This window comes from Bos indicus x Bos taurus, chromosome 26, assembly GCF_003369695.1.
Source record: "Bos indicus x Bos taurus breed Angus x Brahman F1 hybrid chromosome 26, Bos_hybrid_MaternalHap_v2.0, whole genome shotgun sequence".
NCBI lineage: Eukaryota > Metazoa > Chordata > Mammalia > Artiodactyla > Bovidae > Bos > Bos indicus x Bos taurus.
Window position 1 is genome coordinate 27,687,330 of NC_040101.1, and position 22,951 is coordinate 27,710,280.

At 40.6% G+C, this 22,951-nt stretch overlaps 1 protein-coding gene across 3 annotated transcripts in view; it reads left to right on the forward strand.

Moving 5' to 3' along the window:
• The first annotated feature begins 1,248 nt into the window (after window positions 1-1,248).
• Window positions 1,249-22,951, forward strand: part of NT5C2 (5'-nucleotidase, cytosolic II) — a 97,826-nt gene continuing 76,123 nt past the window's right edge. The window contains exon 1 of one of the 3 annotated variants that reach the window (XM_027528648.1): window positions 1,249-1,335. The gene's annotated coding sequence lies outside the window, so the exon portion shown is untranslated. The remainder of the gene's footprint in view (window positions 1,336-22,951) is intronic. The other 2 variants (XM_027528647.1, XM_027528649.1) reach the window with 2 other exon arrangements.

A 22,951-nucleotide genomic window follows, 5' to 3' on the forward strand; every position in this document is an offset into this window, starting at 1 on the left:
TCCTCAGCCGACCTGTACTGAAGTTGGCTCAAAAACACAAGAGAGGGTAGAAATATTCCAGCAGAGCACTTATTAAAAAGTCTTGGAAGTTTTAGTTGACTGCAAGCTCAATGAGTCAATAGTGCAGGTGCCAAGAATTTTATTTCTTGACTGCAAGGCAATAAGCCCTACGAGGCCTGCTTTGCTCTGATGGTATCACAAATATTTGATTCACTCTTGGGCAACATACTCTGAAGGAGCCACAGTCAAACTGACCACATGTGTGAGAAGAATGAAGACAGAGACCCTCAAAATCAGGACAAAGGAAGAAACAATGGAAGCAATGGGAGATACTAGTTCGGAAAAGACAAGATCTTGGGCAGAAGTCTTCAAGTATCTGAAAAGTAGAAGGTGGGAGAGAGATTAGGCCTGTTTGTTCTCTGAGGCTCCAAAGGACAGGACTTGGGCCAGAGAGTGGACGCTGAAGAAACACCTTCTGGCTGGTCAGAGCTGCTGAGGCGAAGGCTTTCTGTCATTGAGCAGCTTTTTTTCAGACACGAGTTGGTTGGGGTAGGAGTTGATATAATTCACCTTTTTTTGAGGATTATGTGCTAGGCCTGTGCCGAGAACATTTCCTCTATTATTTCATTCTGTCGTCATCCTAAGAGGTAGGCACTGTTGTTAAGGATGTATTAACACCCGTATTAAGAATGAGGGAGGTGGTATGATGAACTCAGGTATATCGCACAAGGTCACACAGTTGGCGAGCTGTGGAACCGAGACTCCAATCCTTTCTGACAAACCTCAAAGTCGTACTTTTATTATTTTATTTTATTTATTACTTTTATTTTATCGTATTTTATTATTGGGACTCAGGCGTAGTTTGGGCCAGAGGACTTTTTGAGGTCCTTTCGTCTGGAAGATTCTGTGACTGGGAAAAACGGATGCCTCCACCCCGCTAAGGGTAAGCGTCGGAGTGTCAGTGAAGTAGTCCAGGGCCCTGCAGAAGGCCCAGGGATGGAGACCTAAGGGACATGGAAGGGTTGTCAACGTGCGTCACCCGACAGCTCAGCAACAGGCGATGTTCTGTTATTTGACGATCCCCAGACCCGCGCCAGGGACCCGGACGCTGGCGCGCCTTGCGCCCGCACTCCCGCAGCGTGGCCAGGGAGCGTCGCGGCGGCCGGGTTCTGCGGCGGAGCTGGGGGACGGAACAGCGCGCCGGTCCCTGGCAGGGCGCTAGCGGGGGGGGGGGGGGGGGGGGGGGGCGGTGCCGGGGCGGCGGGGGCGGGGAGAGCGCGCGCCCAGGAGGCTGCGGCAGTTGCGCGCTGGGATTGCTGCCGTGCGGCGGGGCCGGTGAGTGCGGCGGTACCCGCGGGCGGGCGGGGAAGGAGCGGGCGGGCGAGGGAGCGAGGTAGGATGCGCGGCAGAGCGCGCGACCTGGGCCACCCCGCACCAGTCCTACTCGGCTGCTGCGCCCCTCAGGCCCCTCTGGTCTGAGTGCGCGCCCGCGGACCCCGCACCCCAGATTCCGCACGCCCCCAACCCCAGGTCGCCCCCTGCCTCAGAGCAGCCCCTTCCTTCGCGCCGCGGCGACGCCCCCGGCCCCACGTCACGCTCGCGCCATTGTTTCCCGGCCTTGGGCTCTCCGGGACCCGCCTTACTCTCTCAGCGCGGCCCCTAGTCTCAGCAGTCAGTCTTGCCGCGTTCCGGCCCGTTACCCAGCTTTTCCCTCTCGCTGGTGGTAGCCCCTATCTCACCTCTGGCAGACATCCCTTTACTCAGTTCAGCTTATTTTTTCCTGCCGACGCCTGGCTTCCTCCCGTCCGCACCCGATGCCTGCCTTTCCGCCAAGTTAATGGGCCTCCCCTCCCCGTGCGCGTTCCCGGTCGACCGCCCGAGGAAGTAGCCGGCAGCTATGTGTTAGGATGCAAGGTTGACTGCGATGTAGCAAGAACCACCAGAAATTGCCAACTGAAACCCCACAGAACACTGTGGTCGTTTGCAGCACTTCCTTGGAAAGCTCACTTCGAATTGCAAGCCACCACGAGAAAAACGTGCTAGTTCTTTCCCAATGGCTCTCGAGTCCGGGGCCAACTGTCTAGTGGCAGAGCATTTTTTTCCTGGGGACCCCTGAAGCCCTTGAGAGCAGAGAGTGAGATGCGAATCTGAGGCCTGAAGCTGTAGTTATAAGCATGACGTTTGGGGGGCTTTGACTCTGGTAGGCCTTAGCTTTTAAAGGCAAGTAGGTAGAGTTGGGTGTTAGATGTAGCGTTTTCCCTTGACTTCGGGCCCTTGTTTTGAGGATGCATTGTAAGTGCAGTGCTCTGCAGTGACTAGTCACCATTATAGGGTTGTTTTTGTGCGTGCGTGTGCGTGTCCAGATTCTTCATGATTGAACTTGTTTCGTATTGTTTATATACTGTTCATTTTGCTTCTTAAAGCAGTAGATGCAAACTCTGGTAACTGTAATGTGAAAGAGTGCCATTTATCAGTGCAGTTCAGTTGCTCAGTCGTGTCCGACTCTTTGCGACCCCATGAACCGCAGCACGCCAGGCCTCCCTGTTCATCACCAACTCCCGGAGTTCACCCAAACCCACGCCATTTATCGTGGAACCGTAATGTTACTGAGGTCCTTTCAGATATTTACCTCGACACTTTTCAACATGATTAGAATTTTTCCAGATGAAGGCATCCAAGCCTGAAGAGGTTAAGTTCAAGAAGACACAGCTTGTAATTAAAAGCAGAACTCCACATGCTGGGCTGATGCTAGTGCGCATAAACTTTATTTTGGAAATGCTTTCCTATTGCAGTATAAGCCCCTACATTTCGGTATAGCTTGCTGCATTGTTCTCATCAACCCAGAATTTAGATTTTAGAATTTAATGATCAACTAATCTGTAAAGTGAGAGAGCCCAAGGAGATGCTCGGCAAGGGTTCATTCAGCTCCAAGATTTGATTCCATTGTTTGAAAATTTATAATTGGCTGCTGCTGCTGCTAAGTCGCTTCAGTCCTCTCCGACTCTGTGCCACCCCGTAGACAGCCTCCTACCAGGCTCCTCTTTATAATTGGCTACAGGTTTCCAAAAGTTTATAATTGTAGGAAGATTTATATAGATATTTACAAAGGGTATCTGCAAGCCTGATTAGTTATTTCAGGTGTAGCTTCCTAAAGAAAGCCAGAGTAAGTGGAATGTTGGCAGAACGTTCATCTTCTGCCTCTAGGCTATTTCTAATTTCTACTGCTTAATGGAGTAAAGAGAGGGCATAAAACTTGTTTTTAAAGTACATCTTTTTATTGCTTGCCTTTCTTACCCAAAAGCAAAATTTAATAGTTAAAAAAATCCCCCAACTTTATCACATTATTTGTGACAAATATCTTTTCTAGTTCTTTTATTTTTTTACAATTTATTTATTTTTTGGCTGTGGTGGGTCTTCGTTGTGTGGGCTTTTCTCTAGTTGTGGCGAACAGGGGCTGCTCTCTAGTCCTGATGAGCAGCTTCTCTTGTTGTGGAGCACAGCCACAGTGGACTTCACTAGTTGTAGAACGTGGGCTCAGTAGTTGTGGTGAACAGGGCTTAGTTACACTGAAGCATGAGGGATCTTCCCACGGGACCAGGGAGCAAACCAGTGTCCCTTGCATTGAAGGGCAGGTTCTTAACCACTGGACCACCAAGGATGCCCCTTTTCTAGTTCTTATGTAAATATAATTTTTATTTAGTTACATTATATTATATTCCTTTTTCATATTTTAAAATTTGCACTTCCCCACGTATCTGGATGTCGTCCATGTATCTAGAGAATTCATCTACTTTTCTTTTGTGGAGGTTCCATAACATGATTTTATGCCTAGTAGTCACTAGTGCCTGGCATATAGGCTCTCAGTAAATTTTTGTTGAATGAATGTAATATTTTGAACTGCTTAGGCAACATCTCGGAACACAAAATGTTAAATATCGCAGGGCATATAGTAAATGATGTGTGAGCAGTAAAGGTGATCAATACAAAGGCACTGAGCCAGGAGATGGCATCACATATGTTTAAGGGCCTGGGTTTTGGAGTCTGTGTTTGAGACCTGGCTTGCCATACCATTCATGCACCCTTGGAGAATTAACCTTAAGAGAACCTCACTCAGTTTCTCTCACCATGAAAAAGGGAAAAATAGAACACATTTCACAGAGTTGTGTGGGTTCAATGAGATAATTCTAGCACCCATTAAATTCTCTATAAATGTTAGCTATTTGTGTGTGGTGGTGGCTTTTTTTTTTGGTTCAAAATGGAGAGATTACTGTAGGTTGGTGGAATCAGGGAAAATGGAAAATGACACCTGAGAGTATGGAAAAAATTATATTGAGGGTTTGCTGAATAGATTGCTCTCACTAAAACAAAGAATTTGGTAGATCAATAGTATGAAATAAAACTGGAGTGAGAAATTCGAGTAAACTATTCACAAGATAGGCTACATGGGTTTCTTGCAGATAGAGCAGAATTAATGAAGCAAGACGGCCCTTATTTACAAGTAGCTGGTGTTTGTTTCATTTTTAAAGTTTAGCCCTGAAAAAGTTACTTGTTTTAAGGAAATTGATAGCAAATTGTTATGCAGTGTTGAGTCCTTGTCGCTTGAACAGAATAAATGTTTTAACGACTTTTTACCATTTGAAGCAATTACCTTAAAGCAAATATTATTTGAAACTTGTGTCCTATGATTGGTTACCAAAGTTTGCAGTGGCTGTTTTCCTTTTCATGAAAAACAACTTTAGCAGTACTGCTCACCCCACCGCCCCCTGCCAGCAAAATGGCAAGCAGAGCAGCAAAATGACCCCCCCCACCCATTTTGGTGAAATACAGAATCAGAATTAAATTGACTCAGTGTTGAACTATTTGTTCATGTGTTTCTTTTCGTTGGGAAGCATTATCAAAGAGTGTGAGATGAAAAAACCTGCTGTGTCAGGTCTCCTTAGAAAGAGAAGATTGAAATCTGGTGCCTGAAGTTTAATGGTTGAATATGTACTGTAGGTTCCTTGTTCCCGGACCAAGGACTGACTCCGTGCCCCCTGCAGTGGAAGTGCAAAATCCTAACCCCTGGACTGCCAGGGAATTCCCTGTATATTTTATATGTGTCTATATAAAATACATATATATACATATAAAATATACATGCAGGTTCCAGAGGATAGTGGAGGACAGAGAAGCCTGGCATCCATGAGGTAGTCACAGAGAGCAACAAAAATATACATATCAGCAAATGTGTTGGATATAGTAGGGCTGTCATATCTGGCTGCAAAATGGGGAAAAATCGGAAGGACGGCTGTACTGTGCCATTTTATATAAGGAGCTTGAGCATCTGGGAATTTTGGTATCTGTGATGAGGGGGTGTGTGTCCTAGAACCAGTGCCCCCATGGATTTGGAGGGACCACTGTGTTTGTATGTTTCCCTTTCAGATGTCCATGGAGTACATGTTTTTTAATACTTCTTGGTTCAATTTAATGTGATTTCTTTAATATTTTAAATTTATTTAAAAATATGAAATATTTTAAAAAGAATATAATGTAATCATATTAAGTACAGTTCATATTTATTTTGTGTCTTTTTTCCCCCCATATTAGTCCATGTTCTAATTGTGTAGTCTCTCTTTTCAATTTACTGTATTTTTCAAAGGGATAAAATTACCAATGCAGTTAAGGCCTGTATGCACCCTTGCTGATACTGTTCCTCTCTTTTGCCCTTTCATGAATTCAGTAATTATTCCTATTATATTTGTATACTTTTACTAATATGTGTATATCCATAAAAGGGTATACGCTCTTGTTTAATGTGTTACGCACGTGATTCTCTTGTTTAAGGTACTATGCACAATAAACAACTTGCTTTTGATTCATTTTGATTTTATATTTTTGAAGATATTTCATGATAAAGCATTGATGAAAGAAGCTCATATGAAGATTTTTAAAATTTTTTGATTGGTTTATTTGGTAGTGCTGGGTCTTCATTGCCGCGCTTGGGCTTTCTCTAGCTGTGGCCAGCCGGGGCTATGCTCTAGCTGTGGTACAAGTGCTTCTTGTTGCGGTGGCCTCTTTTGCTGCAGAGAGGACGCTCAGTAGTTGTGGCACACTGGCTTAGTTGCCCCATGGCATATGGAAACCTCCCGGGCCAGGGATCGAGATGGTGTCCCCTTCATAGGCAGGCGAATTCTTAATCACTGGACCACCAGGGAAGTCCCCATATGAAGATTTTGGGGGGAGTATGTTTTTTGGAGGGGGCTATGTTTGACTTCTAGCCCAGCCTGTGTTTCCAGGTCTATCCCAATATTGAGGCTGTTCTTTTTAAAATTTATTTTATTGATGTGCATTGATTTATAGCATTATAAAAGTTTCACGAATATAGTATTTCTGATTCTGTATACCCTTTGCTCACCGCCAAAAATGTAGTGTCCATTGATCACCATATAGTTGATCTCCTTTACCCATTTCCCTTTTCCTCTACCGGTGCCCCTGTGGTCACTAGTACTCTTTTCTATCTATGTTTTTGTTTGAGTTGGTTTATTTATTGTTTATTAGTTTTTTATATTCCACATATGAATGAAATCATACAGTATTTGTTTTTCTCCATCTGGCATGTTTCACTTAGCATAATGTCCTTAATGTCCATCAGTGTTACTGCACGTGTCAAGATTTCATTGTCTGATGACTGAGTACTATTCCATTGTGTATATATGTATATATACGCCACATCTTTTCATCCCTTGATTCCAATCCTGACTATTGTGAATAATACCAGAATGAACATAGGTGTGTGCATGTATCTTTTTTCAGATTAGTGTTTTCATATTCTTTGGATAAATATCCTTGGAAGCTGGATCATATGGTAGTTCTGTTCTTAATTTTTTGAGGGATGTTTATACTGTCTTCCATAGTGGCTGCACCAGTTTATGTTTCCACCAACAGCATATGAGGGTTCCTTCTCTCCACATCCTCACCAGCACTTGTTATTTCTTGTTTTGTTTTGTTTTGTTTTGATAGTAACTTTTCTGCCAGGTGAGCAGTGATATCTCTTTGTGGTTTTAATTTGCATTTCCCTAATGATTAGTGATGTTGTTTAACATTGTTTTTGCTGCATATCCATGTTGATATATCTTTAGTTCGTTCATCTTAATTGCTCTATAATATTGTATTATGTGAATAATCCAGTTTGTTTATGAATATGTAGGGGTTTCTGCCTTTTTTGCTATTGTTAACAGTGCTGTAATAAACATTCTTCAGTGTGTCATGTTATTTACAGGTGTGAGAGAGAATTCTAAGCCTGGGGAATTCTTAGGTTGTAGAGTATAAGGATCTTCACCTTTATTAGATAAGGCCGAATTATTTTCCAAAGTACTAAACCTATCAGCAGGTTGTGAGAGTTCCCATTTTGCCATATCCCTGCAAACATGGATATTGTCAGACTCTTCAATTTTAAAATCAAGCTCAATTCATTTTAATTTGCTATTCTGTTTATTGTAATGATTTATTCTGTTTGCATCCATTTATTGTAAGATTTTTCTTCTCTGTAATTGCTGTTCGTATCCTTCATTCTTTTTTTTTCTGTTGGCTTATTTTCTTTTCCATCGTTAGTTTGCAGCTCTTTATCTCTACTTTATACTAGGTATGATATTGCAATGTCTTCTCAGTGTTTGATTGCTCTTTACTTTTTGTTGTGCATGAGTTTTACATTTTTAAAAAAATATTTGTTTATTTGATTTATTTATTTGGCTACCCTGGGTCTTAGTTGTGGCAAAGTGTTAACAACTGGTGAATCCGGGTGAGAAGTGTAAGTATATTCATTGAACTACCACTGTACTTTTCTGTAGGACTGAAATTTTTCAAATAAAAAGTTGGAATAAAAATGTAAAACTTAAAAAAAAGACAAAAAAACCTGTAAACTTGGGCTTCCCAGGTGGCTCAGTGGTGAAGAATTTGACCAGGGATCAAATCCAAGGCCCCGGAGGGTTGCTTTCTTCCCACATCCTCACCAGCACTTGTTATTTCTTTTTTTTTTTTTTTTGAGAATAGCTTTTCTGTCAGGTGAGCGGTGGTATCTCTCTGTGGTTTTAATTTACATTTCCCTAATGACTAGTGATGGTGTTTAACATTGTTTTTGCCCTGACCAGGGATCGAATCCAGGGCCCCTGCATTGAGAACTTGGAGTCTTAGCCACGACCACCAGGGAAGTCCCAAGTTTTACATTAAAAAAAAATTTTTATTTATTTATTTTTGACTGTGCTAGGTCTTCGTTACTGCCTGGACTTCCTCTAGTTGTGGAGAGCAGCGCCCACTCTCTAGCTGTGGTACACAGGCTTCTCGTCACAGAGCACAGGCTCTAGGCCGTGCAGGCTTCAGTGTTGCCTGCCCTGGGCTCGGTAGCTGCGCAGGGCTCCTGGGCTCTATAGTTCTGACGCAGTAGTTGTGGTGCCCTGACTCAGTCACTCTGCCGTGTGTGGGATCTTCCCTGATCAGGGGTGGAACCCGTATGTCCTGCATTGGCAGGCAGATTCTTCACCACTGAGACACCTGGGAAGCCCAAGTTTTAGTTTTTTGTTTTATTTTTAAGCTTTACATTTTTATTCCAACTTTTTATTTGAAAAATTTCAGTCCTACAGAAAAGTGCAGTGGTAGTTCAGTGAATACACTTACACCTCTCACCCGGATTCACCAGTTGTTAACACTGCCATGTTTGTTTTCTTTCATATATAGATTTTTTTCTCTAAACTGTTTAAAAGTAAGTTGTAGACATCATGGCACTTCGTCTCTCAAAAGATATATTAATACTTAAATATCCTAAAAGCAAGGATGGCCTATAAACCTACAGTATAATTATCACATTTAATATGAATCAGCAAGTTTTGATCCTCCTCCCCCCATTCTCCCAATATATATCTAGAAAAATTCCAATATGATAACACTTTCATCAGTTAGCTAAATAGCTAGTGTAATGCAGGAAGCACTCTTCATCTCTTTCAAAGTGGAAGGATGGGGTCATTTCACTTTTCCAACCAGGCCATGAACTCTGGGTAAAGGAGCACTACCATCCCCCAAAATAACAAACCTAGAAAGACATTTTCCAAAAGTAATAACCTTGAGCTGAGCTTTGAATAATGAAATCCGCCGTACCTTCCCTCACAGCTGGTGCATATATTAGTAGCTCTACACATGCTTACTGACTGACTGAATTAATACACCCCAAAAAGCATTAACATGTATATTTAGCAGAAAGAGAATGCCATACATACATGAAAATGAAAGAAGAAGCATGAAGGATATTCAAAGTTGGTAGCAGGATTAGAAATGCTTCATATTGATTAAGCCTGGGAAGGTGAAGAGTTACAATGGTCTCAGAGGATCAAAAGGACAGATGTGTTGGGATGGATCCAAAAGCTATTCCATGGGATTGGAGAGGGAGAAAAAGGACTGTTGCTTAGGAACAGTGGGAACTTAAGAGCGATATGATATTTAATATCATCTATTCAAGGACTTATAAGATGTAACAAAAAAGTGAGATGGTCCCTATTCATAAGAAACTCACAGTCTGATAGAGGAGATAAGTGCAAAAACTCACAAATTAGAATAGAATGGATTAAGTGATAAAGTTGGATAGACAAGATGTTTTATAGACTTACGTAGGATGGCCAGTGACCCCATCTGTCCATAACTAAGGCTTCCTCTAGAGGTTAGCCAGGCAGAATATGTGCAATGGAGTTCCTGGCAGAGGAAATTACAAAAAAAAAAAAATATATGAATACAACATTATTGTCTAATACACAGTGCGTATTAAAAATTTCTCAGTTGTCCCAATAATGACCTTTATAGTTCTTCTTCAGCCCCATCCCTGGTTCAGGATGATGAGTTGCATTTAGTTGCCATGTCCCTTTAGTTACCTTTAATCCACAACAGAGCCCCAGATTTTTGTTTGTTTTCATAATATTGATGATATTTGAAGAGTCCAGGTTAGTCATTTTATAGAACGTCCCTCAATTTGGATTTGTCTGATCATTTCCTTTTGTATTTAAATTCAAACTAAATGTTTTTTGGCAGGGTATTTAAATTCAGACCAAATGTTTTTGGCAGGTATAAACTATAAATTTTAACTTAGTCAAATTTGTCCATCTTTTCCTTTATGGTTTGTGTTTATTGTCCAAGAAAGTCTTCTCTGCCTTGATGTCATAAGGCTTTTCATCATTTTTTTATTTTCTAAAAGTTTTATGGTTTTGCTTTTTTTACATTTAGGCTTAGATGTTTTTTCTGCGTAGTCTATCTTTAATATGGTGTTCAATGAGCATTTGTGTTACACATTCTTTTTCTGCCATTGTGTTTGTTCTGAAATTACTCTGCAAGTTCTAAAGACTGCATGGCTTTTGTTATGCACTAAATTGTGAAAGTTTTGCGTTATCTGAACTGTGCTAAATGTGTAGAGGTTGAAACACCTCAATTATTCTGTATGAAAATTGTGAACATTTTAAGATGTATTTGGAAGAGTTTCAGCATGGTATCTTGATGTAAATAACACCAAAATGTAACATTGGGATCTTTCACAAATCTGAAATCAGTGAATGCTGTATTCTTAGCCTTAAATTATTGACTTTTGCAGTAGGTATGATGAAGTAATCCTAGGAGGAACTGAGAGCTTTCAGGAAAGAAAGAAACCTATAGATAGTAGATTATATTTAGGATACTTAGATTGACGTGAAAAAACATGTGAAATTGTATAGCCTTTGGCATTTAATTGACATTCTGAAGTTTGGACTCTAAAAGTAGAAACCTACTATAACAGTCCTTCAGACATAAAGTATTTACTACATTGTGCAGAAGTCATAAGTATGAAACACTGTGGTCTCTAGTATTATAAATATTGTAATTTATCATGCACTGTGTACCAGCCACTGTTCTTAGTATGTTGCACTTATTGATACATTAAATCCTTGTTCCAACTAACCATTTTGGAGTAGAAGAAGCTGAGGTGATTGTATAATTTGGTCAGTTACAGAACTAATTAGCATTTGAACCAAGTTTTAAACTGGGTCAGAATGGCTCCAGAATCTGCACTCTTTACTACAAGTTTGTTTCTATAATCTTGGTCAAATTATTTAACTTCTCTATGCTGTTTTCTTCTTTGTATAATGAAGATAATGGTACCTAATTCATATGGTCGTTGTGAGAAGTCAGATAAAATATGTATAGAGCTTAGAATAATACATGAAAAAAAAGTGAGCGCTAAATAAATGTTTTACTGTTGTTTAGTCGCGAAGTCGTGTCCAACTCTTTTGCGACTTCACGGACTGTAGCCCGCCAGGCTCCTCTGTCTGTGGGATTTCCCAGGCAAGAATACAGGAATGGGTTGCCATTTCTTTCTTCTAAGGATCTTCCCCACTCAGGGATCGAACCCATGTCTCCTGCATCGGCAGGTGAATTCTTTACTTCTGAGCCACTAGGGAAGTTAGCTATTATTATGCTAACATTACTAAGACATTGAATTTATACATATCTCTGAATTTTAAAAAAAATTGTTTATTTTTTTCGGCTGCATTGGGTCTTCATTGCTGCCTGAGGGCTACTCATTGTGGTGGCTTCACTTGTTGCAGAGCACCAGCTCTAGGGAACATCAGTTCAGTTCAGTCGCTCAGTCGTGTCCGACTCTTTGCCACCCCATGAATCGCAGCGCTCCAGGCCTCCCTGTCCATCACCAACTCCCGGAGTTCACTCAGACTCACGTCCATCAAGTCAGTGATGCCATCCAGCCATCTCATCCTCTGTCATCCCCTTCTCCTCCTGCCCCCAACCCCTCCCAGCATCAGAGTCTTTTCCAATGAGTCTACTCTTCGCACAAGGTAGCCAAAGTACTGGAGTTTCAGCTTCAGCATCATTCCTTCCAAAGAAATCCCAGGGCTGATCTCCTTCAGAATGGACTGGTTGGATCTTCTTGCCGTCCAAGGGACTCTCAAGAGTCTTCTCCAACACCACAGTTCAAAAGCATCAATTCTTCAGCGCTCAGCCTTCTTCACAGTCCAGCTCTCACATCCATACATGACCACAGGAAAAACCATAGCCTTGACTAGATGGACCTTTGTTGGCAAAGTAATGTCTCTGCTTTTGAATATGCTGTCTAGGTTGGTCATAACTTTGCTTCCAAGGAGTAAGCGTCTTTTAATTTCATGGCTGCAGTCACCATCTGCAGTGATTTTGGAGCCCAGAAAAATAAAGTCTGCCATTGTTTCCACTGTTTCCCCATCTATTTGCCATGAAGTGATGGGACCGGATGCCATGATCTTTGTTTTCTGAATGTTGAGCTTTAAGCCAACTTTTTCACTCTCCACTTTCACTTTCATCAAGAGGCTTTTTAGTTCCTCTTCACTTTCTGCCGTAAGGGTGGTGTCATCTGCATATCTGAAGTTATGGGCTTCAGTAATTGTGGCGCATGGGCTCAGTTGCTCTGCTGCATGTGGGGTCTTCACAGACTAGCGATTGAATCTGTGTCCCCTGCATTGGAAGGCTGATCCTTAACCACTAGACTACCAGGGAAGTCCCATATCTCCGAATTTTCATAAAATAAGTAAACTAAGCCATACATATGAATATATATAATAAAAAAGTAGAACTATCATGGTGATTATTGTGGCACCCACGCTCCAGAGTGCTCGGGCTTAGTAGCTGCTCCTCTTAGGCCTAGTTGCTCTGCAGCACATGGGATCTTCATTCCCTGAACAGGGATTGAACCTGTACCCCCTGCAGCACAAGGCAGATTCCTGACCACTGGACCATCAGGAAAGTCCCCATGAACTTTTTAAAAGGATATTCATGAATCATTACTAAATCATCCATTGCAAAGTATTGTATGTTAGCTGAATGCAAAAACAGTTCAGCTCTGTTACCTTTATGCTTTTGACCTTAGCTAATTACAGCAGTGTTTTGAAATAAAAGTCATATGGTGGTCCCCCTTATCCACAGTTTTGCTTTCCACAGTTTCAGTTACCTGCAGTCACAGCCAGAAAATATTACGTTCCAGAGATTAACAATTCATAAATTTTAGATTGTGTCATGTGAGTGTGCCATTCTGAGTAATGTGGTGAAATCTTGCACCGTCCTGTCTGGGATCCCCAATCATTGACCTCCTTTTGGCCCAGTAATTCAGAATCACCCAAAGCAAATAATCCTCCTCCTGACATATCATCAGAAGATCAAGAGTAGCCTAACTAACACTGTGTCACAGTGCCTACATCACTCACTTTCAATTCGTTTTGTCATCTTATGTCATCACCAGAAGTATGAGTACGTAGAGTAAGATACTGAGTGAGAGACCACGTTCACATAACTTTTGTTACAGTTGTATGTTTATTATTAGTTATTGTGGTTAACGTGCCTCTTGTGTGCCTAATTTTTAAGTTAAACTTTATTGTAGGTATATATGTATAGGGGGAAATATAGCTTATATGGCATTCCATACTATCCAGTTTCAGGCATCCACTGGAGGTCTTGGAACGTATCCCCTCTTGGATAAGGGTTAGGGGGACTGCTGTACCACATATTCTCAGGCACAGTCATTTAAAATGCTTTCTTTACATGCTCTCGTTCCTTTCTGTCAACAACTATGTTATTGTTGAAGGTCTGGTATTACTCAGAACATTCAGTTGAAAGCAACCTTCATATATGGATGAGTTCTGTGTGATGTGGCAGAGGTAATGGAATTCTAGGAGTAGCAGCTGTAAAGTGTTCAGGATAACATAAAATTTGGGTCTTTTTTGATCTGTTTTTGGAAGTTTAGGAACATACGCAACACATGCACATTTTCTAGTTATGGTTTCAAACTAGAGATTGGAGCATGTTGTTGCTTGAAGAAGAAAAACAAATTGTCCTGGCAACAGGTAGTACATTTCTCATTTGACAAGATCTTGTCTCAGTTTTGTTGTTTTCCATCAGAGAACAGGGAACCTTTTGTTCCAAGGCCTGGTGTCGAAATGTTAGCAAAAGACTATTGTAATCAAACTAAGAATCTTATGTGTTTCTGAACCAAGAGTAAGATTTCATGAAGATTGATTTAGAGCATTAAAAAGAACCTGTGTAATATTCTTGCATTTTCAGGTGAACACAGAAGTTAGCTTCTGAAAGCGAAATGCTCCAAATGTAGAGGTGTAAGAGTTTATTTCTGCCTGTGTATTTCAAGTCTGCATTTCAGGGAACTGAGGCTATAGCAGTGAACAAAACAAGTCTTAGCCTAGTGGAGCTTGCATTTTAGAGAAAATGACTTGGCAGTACAAAACTGTCAAATATGTTAAATCTAGAAGTGTCAGTGTTCAAAAAAGAAAAATAAAGGAGGGTAAGAGAATAGCTAGTGATATGTGTGGATAGGTAAATGAGATTTTGTTAGTTGGAATTTGTTAGCCATCTGTATCACTTGATGTGTAAACTTAGTCTTTTACACAAATGTAAAATATGGGCAAATGATATAAAGAACTGTGAATGAAAAATGAGCAAAAAACTCTTGCTTATAAACTAAAAAGATAGGAGTTAATGAAACAATTAACAGTTTATACATAACACACTTTTAAGGAGTCTGACTGGAGAAGGAGATGGCAACCCACTCCAATATTCTTGCCTGGAGAATCCCGTGGACAGAGGAGTCTGGCAGGCTACAGTCCATGGGGTCACAAGAGTCAGACACAGCTTAGCAACTAAACCACCACCACCACCCAAGGAGTCTTACTTTTGGGAAGAAATTAATATTCCTTCATCTTAAAATAATTTATGTGATTATTTTCTTTCATGTATTTTATGATTAGAAGAAACAAAGGTTACAAAAATACTTGCAAAGCTGTATTTTATTTCAAAGTGCTGTTCTTTGATTTAGGGGTGGCCCTATTAACTACATAAAAAATGATTTAGATTTTTAGCAGTATTATTAGACAAGTTAATCTGAATTTGGATCTGGCTTCTCTTGTTTTCCAGGGACTGATTGGTTTGTGGTCTTGTTACAGAAGGGTCCCTTGATGGCAACATAATGATGTAACCAACTAATGTACCTCTACACTTTCTTGGTTTTACTGCTCATCTGTCAAGGATTAGGATTATCAAGAGTTATGTGTAAAATGTTAGTGTGATACCAGGTGTACATATGAGCAATATAGCTTTAACTTTTCTTTTTCAGTTTATTATAGTAAACTATAATAGTTTAATATGTGTAATATTCAGTTACTAATGATAAAGAGTCCGCCTGCCAGTGCAGGTGAGCAGGCGACACAAGAGACGCAGGTTCGATTCCTAGATCGGAAAGATCCCCTGGAGTAGGAAATGCACCCCACTCCAATATTCTTGCCTGGAAAATTCCATGGACAGAGGAGCCCAGCTGGCTACAGTCCATGGGGCTGCAAAGAATTGAACACAACTGAGCAAAGCATAATATGCAGTGAAAGTTGTATATTTGAAAATAAATTTCAGGCTAAAGTGAGGAAATTTGAAAAAGCCATTTAAAAGTATCCTTTCCATTCAAGTCTCAGAGCAGTGTTCATTGTTCTTAGAATGAGAATGGTTGATTATAAAACTTATAAATTCCTAGTTTTATATTGCAAACACAAAATAATTTGCAGTGAAATTTAGTAGAACACTAAGTGTTCGTATTACTCTTATTATATATTGCCTGTAGTGACACACTAATTCCATTGAAAAATGAATATTTGGTTCAAACTGCTGTGTGAATTAAACAGTTTGCCTGATGGATCTGTGCTATATACTGTATTGAAGTGCTACTCACTTCTTTCCAAGTGAGCTACTGACGTGACCTGAAACAGACATTAAAATGGCCTTGCTAACCAGGCTGCAGATTACTCACAAGGCTTACCCTGCCATTTCAGTTACTCTGCTTCCTGTTCTCAGAAGTTGCCTAGAGCTTTGGGGGCAGCTGGTTTCCCTTTGTTTGGGGGAGGGTGATACCGGTGGTGAAGGGAGCTATAAATATGTGTATTTTGCCTAGGAAATATTTTTAAAGTGTGAAACTAAGGTATTTTGAATGCCTGAGAGTTCATTTCAGTTGTTACTCTTCAGATACAACTACTTTGCAGGCTGGATATTTTATATTGAAGCAAAGTACTGTTTCTGGAGAAGGAAATGGCAACCCACTCCAGTATTCTTGCCTGGAGAATCCCATGGACAGAGGAGCTTGGTGGGCTACAGTCCACGGGTCGCAAAGAGTCGGACACGACTGAGCGACTTCACTTCACTTTCACTCACTGTTTCAGTATAAGCTGTACCACTACAGCTTGAAAGGAATTAAAATTTGAGCCTTTTATTCAGCATTAGGCACTGCTGTACCTTACTGAAAAAACTACTCTTAAGCTTTACGCTGTAAACAGGTGACAAACGAAATGCTTACTTACTTATTGGAGCACTCTTTTTTTTGCCATATGATAATCATCTGTAATTTTATTGTTGCTATGAAAAATAGTTCAGCATTAGATAGGCTGGCTCTGTGAATAGAGTCCAAAAGTCTGTCATAGTAACACTTATGTGTGTTAGATAAGATCATAGGAAAACTGTCAAGTAAGGAACTTTTTGAAGATGATCTAAGAAAATCTTACCCCTTAACCTTCACAAAACTGTATAGACTTCATGGCAGATTTTATTTCATATTAATGATTATATGGTTAATCATTTATTTTTATGTTTTTTCGTTGAATAAATTTTTATGTTACCTTTGCTGAGACTCTGTAACTTGAATTTTTAAAATGAAATGTGTTTTGTTTAGTCCATGAATGATCCAAGAAGGTGCTTTGAATTTTTCCTACAAATAATATGAAGAAAGTAATAGAAAAAGAAATTAAAATATATAGAGGAACTCTTTTGTTAGTATAATTACTACTTCTAATTTGTAAGGAAAGAGGGAAAGAAAAGCCTGCCTTTTTAAAAAAGTTTTATTGAGGTATAAATACAACAAACTGTATATATTTAGAGTATACAATAAATTTGACATATGTGTATAGCCATGAGGCAGTCACCATAACTGAGGTAATGAACATATCGCACCCAAAGTTTCCTCGGGCCCTTCCACCTCATTCCTCACTCCAGGCAACCACTGATCTGCTTTCTATCACTGTAGATTAGTTGGCATTTCCTAGAATTTTATATAAACAAAACCATATAGTGTGCACTCAATTTTTTATCTTCTTTCACTCAGCATAATTTTGAGGTTTATTCATGTTGTGTATCAATAGTTCTTTCTTTTTTATTGCCTAATTGTATTCCATTATGTGGATAAAAGACCATATGTATCCGTTCACCTGTTCATAGACGTTTGGATTGTTTTTACCTTCTGACTATTACAACAAAGCTGCTATGAATATTCATGTACAAGTCTATATGGATATATGCTTTCATTTCTCTTGGACAGTTACTTGGGAGTCGAAAGATTGCGACCTAGAGTAGGTATGTTTAAAAGAAATGCTGGGAGTTCCCTGGTGGCCTAGAGATTAAGATTCTGGGCTTTACCTGCTGTGGGTCTTGTTGAGTCCCTGGTCAGGGGACTGAGATCCTACCAGCTATGCCGCATGGCCAAAAAAGAAAAACAACAAAAAAGAAACGGCAAATTGTTTCCAAAGTGCTTGTCCCATTTTTTTTTTTTTTTTAAATTCTCACCAGTCATGTATTAGAGTTCTAGTTGCTCTATATCCTCATCAAATTTGGCATGGTTAATCTTTTTTTTGTTTGTTTTGGCCGCACTGTATGGCATGCAGGATCTTAGTTCCCTGACCAGGGATTGAACCCTGTGCCCCTTGCAGTGGAATCACAGAGTCCTAACCCCTGGATCACGAGGGAAGTCCCTGGTCAGTCTTTTTAATTTTAGATGTTGTAATAGGCATGTAGTAGAATCTCATTATGGTTATAATTTGCATTTCCTTGATGATAAATGATGTTGAGTATCATTTCTTGTGCTTATTTGACATCTGTATATCTTTTATGATGAAGTGTCTGTTCAGGTATTTTACCTGTATTTTGATAATTAGATTCTTTGTCTTATTGTGTGTTGTTGTTTTTAATGATTTAATTTATTTATTTTTTGGCTGTGCTGGGTCTTGTTGTTGCTCGGGGTTTCTCTTGTTGCAGAGCCGGGGCTGCTCTCCAGGTGCGATCATGGGCTTCTCGTTAGGATGGCTTCTCTTGCTGTGGAGCAGTGGGCCCTAGGGCACTTGGGCTTCAGTAGTTGCAGCATGAGGGCTCATGCTGTGAGAGGTGGACCATAAAGAAGGCTGAGTGCTGAAGAATTGATGCTGTTGAACTGTGGTGCTGGAGAAGACTCTTCAGAGTCCCTTGGACTGCAAGGAGATCAAACTAGTCAATCCTAAAGGAAATCAGTCCTGAATATTCATTGGAAGGACTAATGCTGAAGTTGAAACTCCAATACTTTAGCCACTTGATGAGAAGAACTGACTCATTGGAAAAGACTCTGATGCTGAAAAGATTGAAGGCAGAAGGAGAAGGGGACGACAGAAGATGAGATTGTTGGATGGCATCACCGACTCAATGGACATGACTTTGAGCAGGAAGTTGGTGATGGACAGTGAAGCCTGGCATGTGGTAGTCCATGGGGTCGCAAAGAGTCGGACATGACTGAGCGACTGAACTGAACTGCAAATGTTTTCCCCCTGACTGTAGCTTATCTCCCCCTTCCCACCTAAAGAGTGATAGAAAACACTTTAATGGAAACACAACATGAAAATATAGTTTTGTTTCATTTATGTCCTCTGTTAGCCATGAAAAGAGACAAGTGGAATATATAAACAAAGAGTCAATATTTAAACTTCCAAAGGGAATGAAATATTTTTGTGTCACTCATATATATATATAAACCATAATGTGCAGAACATGACATGTAATGCCAACCTAATAATAAGTTGATTTATTGTTTATCTATCATATCCTCACTTTACTGAGGTCTGTGAACAAATGCTGTTTCCTTAAGATTTGACTGTTCAGTTTCAAGCCAGCTTTTTCAGTCTCCTTTCACCTTCATCAAGAGGCTCTTTAGTTCCTCTTCACTTTCTGCCAGTAGGGGTATCATCTGCATATCTGAGGTTGTTGATATTTCTCCCGGCAATTTTGATTCCAGCTTTTGATTCACCCAGCCTGGCATTTTGCATGATGTACTCTTCTTAGAAGTTAAACAAGCAGGGTGACAATATACAGCCTGTCGTACACCTTTCCAATTTTGAACCAGTCTGTTGTTCCGTGTCCTGTTTTCAAGTTGCTTCTTGACCCACATACAGGTTTCTCAGGAGACAGGTAAGGAGGTCTGGTACTCCCATCTCTTTAAGAATTTTCCACAGTTTGTTGTGATCCACACAGTCAAAGGCTTTAGCATAGTCAGTGAAACAGAAGTGGATGTTTTTCTGGAACTCCCTTGCTTTCTCTGTGATCCAACAAATGTTGCCAGTTTGATCCCTGGTTCCTCTGTCCCTTCGAAACCCAGCTTGTATATCTGAAAGTTCTTGGTTCACATGTTGCTGAAGCCTGCCTTGAAAGACTCTGAGCATAACCTTGCTAGCATGTGAAATGGGCTTCCCTGGTGTGTCAGTGATAAAGAATCCTCCTGCCAATGCAAGAGATGTGGGTTCGGTCACTGGATTGTGGAGATTTCTTGAAGAAGGAAATGGCAACCCACTCCAGTATCTTGCCTAGAAAATCCCATGGATAGAGGAGCCTGGTGGGCTACAGCCCATGGGGTTGCAAAAGAGTTGTACAGATCTTAGCAACTAAACGGCAACAACAATGTCCCATTTTATACACACACACACACACAACATCTTCTTTATCTAGTCATTTGTCGATGCACATTTAGGTTGCTTCTATGTTTTGGCTATTTTGAATACTGTGCTATGAACATCAGGGTGCATGTATCTTTTCAAATTACATAGTTTTCTCTGGATATGTGCCCAGGAGTGGGAGCTGGATCTTATGGCAACTCTGTTTTTAGTTGTTTTTTTTTTAAACCTCAGGCTAGAGGATGGACTTTCTTTCTTTAAATGAACCTTTTAATTATTTAATTTTTTGGCTGTGGCACGTGGTGTAGGATCTTAGCTCCCCAGCCAGGGACTGAACCTGTCTGTGCCCTTGACATTGAAAGGTTGGAGTCCCAACCATTGGACTACCAGGGAATACTCTATTTTTAGTTTTTAAGGAACCTGCATACTGTTTTCCATACTGGCTGCACTAGTTTACATTCCTCCCAACAGTGTAGGAGGGCTCCCTTTTCTCCACACCCTCTCCAACATTTGTTATTTGTATACTTTTAAAGGATGGCCATTCTGACTGGTGTGAGGACTTTCATGCATTGGAGAAGGAAATGGCAACCCACTCCAGTTTTCTTGCCTGGAGAATCCCCATGGACAGAGGAGCCTGGTGGACTACAGTCCTTAGGGTTGCAAAGAGTTGGAATGAAGCGACTTACCACACAGACTAATAACAACAACTTAGTGTCTTTTATCATCTGTGTCATTTGTGTGTTTGCTTCAGTTAATTTTTCTCCTCATTATGTATCATATTTTCCTTTTTCTTAGAATGCTGCTAATTTTTTATTGGATGCCATACAGTATACATTTTACCTTGTTCAGTTCAGTTCAGTCTCTCAGTCGTGTCCGACTCTTTGCAACCCCATGAACTGCAGCACACCAGGCCTCCCTGTCCATCACCAACTCCCGGAGTCCACCCAAACCCATGTCCATTGAGGCGGTGATGCCATCCAACCACCTCATCCTCTGTCGTCCCCTTCTCCTCCTGCCCTCAATCTTTCCCAGCATCAGGGTCTTTTCCAATGAGTCAGCTCTTCGCATCAGGTGGCCAAAGTACTGGAGTTTCAGCTTCAACATCAGTCCCTCCAATGAACACCCAGGACCAATCTCCTTTAGGATGGACTGGTTGGATCTCCTTGCTGTCCAAGGGACTCTCAAGAGTCTTCTCCAACACCACAGTTCAAAAGCATCAATTCTTTGGCGCTTAGCTTTCTTTATAGTCCAACTCTCACATCCATATGTGACCACAGGAAAAACCACAGCCTTGACTAGATGGACCTTTGTTGGCAAAGTAATGTCTCTGCTTTTGAATATGTTGTCTAGGTTGGTCGTAACTTTCCTTCCAAGGAGTAAGTGTCTTTTAATTTCATGGCTACAATCACCATCTGCAGTGATTTTGGAGCCCCCAAAAATAAAGTCAGCCACTGTTTCCACTGTTTCCCTATCTATTTGCCATGAAGTGATGGGACCGGATGCCATGATCTTAGTTTTCTGAATGTTTAGTTTTAAGCCAACTTTTTCACTCTCCTCTTTCACTTTCATCAAGAGGCTCTTTAATTCTTCACTTTCTGCCATAAGGGTGGTATCACCTGCATATCTGAGGTTATTGATATTTCTCCTGGCAGTCTTGATTCCAGCTTGTGCTTCTTCCAGCCCAGCGTTTCTCATGATGTACTCTGCATATAAGTTAAATAAACAGGGTGACAGTATACAGCCTGACGTACTCCTTTTCCTATTTGGAACCAGTCTGTTGTTCCATGTCCAGTTCTCATTGTTGCTTCCTGACCTGCATACAGGTTTCTCAAGAGGCAGGTCAGATGGTCTGGTATTCCCATCTCCTTCAGAATTTTCCACAGTTTATTGTGATCCACACCGTCAAAGGCTTTGGAATAGAGGAGTCTTAAAATATAGTTTTAAACTAGTTTTTAACTCTAGTTTTTAACTAGAGTCTTTTTTTTTTTGGCCACACCTGTGGTATGCAGAATCTTAGTTCCCCAACCAGGGATCGAACCTGTGAACCCTGCAGTGAAAGCGTGGAGTCTTAACCACTGGACTGCCATGGAAGTCCCTTGACTAGTACTAGCCAGTATCATAGTTACCTAACTAGTATTAGCCAGTACCACAGTTACCTAAAGGGTTTGGAAATTCTGATTACTTCAGAAACATTACAGACCTAAATATATAGCCAAGAGAATTGAAAAGTAGTACTCAAGTAAATGCATTGTTCATACATGTTCATAGCAGTACTGTTTACAGTAGCTAAAAGGTGGAAAGAGTCCAAATGTCCATTAATGGATGAATGGATAAACAAATTGTGGTACATACAAATGGTGGAGTATTTCTTATTCAGCCATAAAAAGGAATGAAGTATCTGAAACATGGTACAACATGGATGAATCTAGAAAACATGCTAAGTGAAGGAAGCCAGACACAAAAACTCACGTATTATATGATTCTCCTTATATGGTACATCCATAATAGATAAACCCAAAGAGACAGAACTGGAATTGGTAGTGGCCAGGGGGTAGGGGGAATGGGGAGAAACTGCTTACTAGGTAAAAAAAAATTTTTTTAATATTTATTTGGCTGCACCAGGTCTTAGTTGTGGCGCGTGGGATCTTACATCTTTGTTGTGTGTAGCATGTGGGATCTTTAGTTGTGGCATGTGGGATATCTAATTCCATGACCAGGGATTGAACCCAGGTCCCCTGCATTGGGCATGTGGAGTCTTAGCCACTGGACCACCAGGGAATCCCTGAGTAAGGGGTTTTACTCTGGAATGATAAAAATATTTTGAAACTCGGTAGAGGTGGTGGTTGAACTATACTATGAGCATACCAAATGCTCATAGTATTGACTTAGTCACTATAAACTGTTTTCTTACGTGAATTTCGCTTCAATAAATTATTTTCAAAAGCTACAAAGATGACCTATTTAAAAATTAATGTAAACAGTGTTAGCATTTTCAAAATGGGCAATAAGTTAGAATGCAGATGTTTTCACAAATATTGGTACTTTGAAAGAAAGAAAGGTGAAAGTGAGGTCGCTCAGTCGTGTCTGACTCTTTGTGACCCCATGGACCATAGCCACCAGGTTTCTCCGTCCATGGGATTTTCCAGGCAAGACTACTGGAGTGGGTTGCCATTTCCTTCTCCAGGGGATCTTCCCTGGAG